Below are 5,302 nucleotides of genomic sequence, written 5' to 3' on the forward strand. Positions count from 1 at the left end.
GCAAACGTATGTTCGTACGTACTGGTGACTGGTAAGCTACCATCGAAGAAGTAATTTGTGTATCTTTCTCCCTCTATTCTTGGATTTACAAAATGCTGTTTCTACAGAAATTATTTACAGAGGGCTTCCCATCGAAAAGGAAGAGAAACCAGAATGAAAACTACTTTTTAATTATTTTTATCAGCTTATTCTTATTTATATAATTACTCAACTAATTATACACAATTTTTTTCGAAATGAAAAATTTGTTTCACAGGCGGGATTCGAACCCACGTCTTTCGGCTAAATACGCCGCTGCTCTACCACTTGAGCTACAGTGACTTCGATCGGCCATGCCACAAACTTCCCATTTCGACTCCCCGTTTATTCCACTTGTAGGCAAATCGCGGCTTCATAAAGAAAATAGTTAGTATTAATCTAGAATCACAACTGGGAATCGTGCACAGCCCCGCTAATGTAGTACAATCGTTAATAAAAGTGTTTCTATATGAAGCCGCAATTTACTAAACAGGGAGTCAACATGGGAAGTTTGTGGCATGGGCGGTTGAAGTCAAGGTAGCTCAAGTGGTAGAGCAGCGGCGATTTGGCCTAAAGACATGGGTTCGAATCCCGCCTGTGACACAAATTTTTCATTTCGAAAAAATTGTGTATAATTAATTGAGTCAGAATGAAAAATGTTTAGACTGGCGAAATGTATCACTCAAGTTAAACGCTTTTCTGATCATGTTAATTACGTGACAACCGGATAGAACTGTTCTTAATAACAATAAAGTAGCCTACAAGATCCTTAAAAAAGCAACTTTTAGAAGAAAAACGATTAAAAACTCATTGGGAAAACTATTTTTAAATATTTTTAAGGGTGAATTTCAACTACGCGTTATATGACGGTGATACCCGGGAAGACGGTGTTTTTGAAAAGAAAAAAGATACCATTCGTAAGGACGTTGGTGGTCTTCATCAACTTCGTCTTGGTTTTTTTTTTTCTTCAAAAACACCGTCTTCCCGGGTTTCACCGTCATATATCCGCGTAGTTGAAATTCACCAGTAAAAATATTTTTAAAAAAGCTTTCCCAATGAGTTTTTAATCGTTTTTCTTCTAAAAGTTTAGAAAAAACTGAATACGAAGTTCGTTACTACCAACGTCCTTACGAATGGTATTTTCTTTCTTTTCAAAAACACCGTCTTCCCGGATTTCACAGTCATATAACCCCGTAATTGAAATTCACCCGTAAAAATATTTTTAAAAAAAAGCTTTCCGAATTAGTTTTTAATGTTTTTCTTCTAATAGTTTAGAAAAAAATACCGAATACGAAGTTCGTTACCACCAACGACCTTACCAATGGTATTTATTTATTTATTTCAAAAACATCGTCTTCCCGGGTTTCACCGTCATATAACCCGTAGTTGAAATATGTACCCCTAAAAATATTTTAAAATTTGTTTTAACCAGACCGCATCTCACGATTTCCGAATAATCATCGACTAACGGTTACTAATCACTACACATATTAAAAAAAACTTGATGTGATGAGTCGCCGCACCATTGGAGCCACTGATGCTCCTCTCTTCAGTTTTTCTTTAATTTAACTTCGAATCCCGCTTGTGACACTGACTTTTTTATCTCAACCAAAGCCTTAATTAATTGAAAAGACTTTAATTTAACCTTCAAAAAAATCTATAAATAAGAAAAGTTGTAGTTGTAGCAAGTTACTTTTCTCAAAAATCAAAATAAGTTAACAGTAAATTTCATGACGTCCAAATTCATTCAGAATGAAAACTCTTTTTTTTTTTATTTAAATTTTCTTAGCATTTCATAAAACCAAATAATTGTTATTATTTTTTTTCTATTTTATTTGTTGAAGCCAATTAATATTGACAAGACTTAGGGTGGCTAGGGCATAGCAATAGTAAAATATAAATGAGACGACGAACGACAAAAACTTTTTCTTCTTATTCCAGGCTCTTGAGGAAAAATAGATGTACAAAATTACTTTATTCATCTAAATAAAAAATGTTTCATTAAAAGTTTTTAAAAGTTTCCCCTTTCTCCTTTCTACTTTTGTCCTCTCTCGATCCGCGCCCCTATACAGTCCCACGAATTCTATTCAATGATCCGCGAAACTTTACCGTTTTCTCGTTACTGTATTTCCATCGTGAAATCGTTTATCCATTTACAAGAGCCTTTCGTCTTTTGATGTAATTCTGTGGCTGTCATTCTCGTAAATAACACGTGTTTTAAAAAGCCTTTCCAACCAGCTGTTATTATTGTTATTAAACTTCGATTTCGACTTTTGTTGTACGACAAATGAAATGACAAGTTCATCTAATGTTGTGATCAATTAAAAAGGGGAAGTGCTTCGGCACGGGTGGACGCTGGGTTTGCAACTTTCACTACTTTTGAGGGACAATTTGATCAACAAGAAAAATCCTCATGCAAATACCTTATGTTTGTTTGATATTCTCCGGTGACATTTGATTTATGCTCTGATAAAAGATGTTTCTGAGTGTATTTACATTGGAATATTTATTACAACGGTCTGTTGTACATAGGTTTGGGTTTGGAGGAAGCTCAAGAGCACTACGAGAACCGACACGCCTGCATCTCGACAACGAACAAGGTCAACTTAAGTGCCATTGAAGTCTCAAATGGCCAAAGAAATGGGTTTTTTGGATTTCTAACAAAACAACCGGTAACAGGCCCAGTTTTCTTATTTGGATTATTTTCTAATTGATAGACGATGCATTTTCCAGATTAGATGAAAGCAAACGCCATCGTTTTCTAAAGCACCGTTATCTATCCTACCAAAAAAAACTTTTGTACTAAACAATATAACATGCAGCGAAATATAATGTTTTTATTAAGTAAGGTAAATGTTCATGTTTCTCGCCATTCACGCTAATAAATACATGCACTCAGACAAAACATATATAGAAGAATCCTATTCTTATGTACTTTAGTCTCTTTACCGTTACGAGCACAGGAACCCTAAAAATATTTTCAGTCTCACAGTAAATTCATCTTCCTACAATGTGAGCACTTGTCGTAGATGTCCATGTTACGCATAAGATTTGCCAGAATACTTATGCAATTCTGGTTTCCCTTTATTAATTGCAATTATTAATTTTGGCACTACCTATGATTATTTGGAGATCGTGAGATGCGGACTGGTGTGACGTAGGTTTTAGAAAAACATTTTCTTTATTAGAGTCTTTACAATTCCAAAACCTACGTCACACCAGACCGCATCTCACGATCTCCAAATAATTATTGGCTAACGGTCACTAAACACCACACATCTGGCACTACCATTCAACAGAACTACCCCAATCCAATGAAAATCAATCATAAAATTGCTAATCCAAAACTCGAAAACCTCCGCAATCTACCTGCGCGTCAGTTTGATGCCATTACGTGACAAAATCCTTGGAAAACTAAAACATCTGAAGTCTCCAGTGCCATTCTATTCCAACAATTTGGGTTCAGGCGTCACCACTCTACCATCATTGAAGTGTAACACAATGTTTTAGACACCACTGCATCCTCCCATGGGCGAGTAATGAGAGAGTAATGTTACTTGGAAGCTTTGCTAAACTCACATCTCAAATCTCCATAGAAAATGGGAACCAGGATTGCTCTTAAAACTCAACAGGATTCTTCTTTCACTTATTGCGACATCGTAAAATTCTATCCTTCCAATCGGTGCTTTCAATACAAATCGAAATATCTTTCGCCCCCATCCACTATACCGAAGTGTGTTTCGCAAGGCCGATTCTTCTGTTCCATTCTCTTTCGAGTTTACACCAAGTACATATTACATATGCAATGATATCGCCATCCTTTCAGCAAACCCAGATCCAGTATTATCCAGGACTACCTCACCTGTTTGAAACAAGAACTACAAGATCAGACTAATGAAACAAAACCGCAACAAATAAGTATTTTTAAGTTTATACAAAGACGATATAAACTACGTTAAAGACTACATGACAAAAGATCGAAACCCTCACTATCGAGCAAAAGCCTCATTCGTTTCATCGATCAAAACATACTGGATCGAACTGTGGGATTCAACCGAGCGTTCCAATCTCCAAAGAACACCATCAGAACAGTCCAAAATTCTTCGGGCCATTGCCCTAGCTCTCTTCTTCCTATTCATCGTTATGTCGACACAGTACTCCTAACATACGCATACGCCGACCTCCTTTCACCTAGCTCAAACGCAGTGTGTAACTTCAGAAACCTCCATGACCAAAGTAGATACTCTGTTTGGAAGATGGGTCCAAGAAATGGAAAATGCTCAACTCTCCTCCAATTGTCTACAACTTTGTTCCAACCAAGCTTCAAACCTCCAAGGAATCCAATCAATTCAGCCCAAAACCTCCAAGCTGCCCGTTTCGTATCCAACCTTACTACCAACACAGACCTTCAATTCTCATTTATACTCGAAACCGATAGAATTCGGAACAGACGCTTCCATAAAACCCCAGCTATCCCTCATAGATATTGTCCAACAACTTTCATCCCTAACCATTTCCGACAACCCTCCAAAACGCATGAAACGACAACGGCATCGGTAATGTCTTCGCCATGAACTTATGTAACTTCTTGGTAGGTGGTAAACTAGACAGAAAGACTTTTTACAAACTGCGGAGGGCCCGTCGCCAGACTCAAAAAATTATTTTATGGGATCTGATCGCACTTTACGTGATTATGTGACAAAGACCGAGTTCCTGTTTGAATTTTATTTCATGGTCTATTAAAGAAATACAGCTATTAATTTTGGGATTTACGAACGGCCTTTTTTAGTAATTATGTAAGTAATAGAAATTTTATTGTCTATTTTCCATTATAAGTCATAATAATTTATAAGATATATATGTATAAATATCCAGATCATATAGAAAATTGAACGCTGAGTAAAAAATGGCGTATGAACCTGTGTCTGCAAACCCTCGAAACAACTCTGTAGAGGATTAATTTCTGCGTCGAATGAAATTAAAACCAGCCTGATCGGCCGAAAATTTCATTTTTTGGCGATTTTTCGAAGTTAGGAGGTGAAGGGGTACACAAAATTCACCATTTCTGACATTTTTATCGAAAATTCACAACTTCGGTTAGCCGTACAGATTTTTCGTACATTATTTAATTCAGTAGGGGGTACCCATCAGAAATCAGAAAACAGTTCAAGTTGTGGGTGGGTGTGTGTGTGGGTGTGTGTGTGTGTGTGTGTGTGTGTGTGTGTGTGTGTGTGTGTGTGTGTGTGTGTGTGTGTGTGTGTGTGTGGTTGCTTTATTTTTGTTT

General features: G+C 36.7%; 1 long non-coding RNA gene across 1 annotated transcript; it reads left to right on the plus strand.

Moving 5' to 3' along the window:
* Positions 1-2,245: 2,245 nt before the first annotated feature.
* Positions 2,246-2,866, plus strand: LOC106672417. The gene is made up of 2 exons (XR_001341258.2): positions 2,246-2,690; positions 2,752-2,866. It is a non-coding gene; the product is annotated as an uncharacterized LOC106672417 (long non-coding RNA).
* Positions 2,867-5,302: the final 2,436 nt, after the last annotated feature.

The sequence above is a fragment of the Cimex lectularius genome, unplaced genomic scaffold (genome assembly GCF_000648675.2).
Source record: "Cimex lectularius strain Harlan isolate CLEC.00 unplaced genomic scaffold, Clec_2.1 scaffold335, whole genome shotgun sequence".
NCBI lineage: Eukaryota > Metazoa > Arthropoda > Insecta > Hemiptera > Cimicidae > Cimex > Cimex lectularius.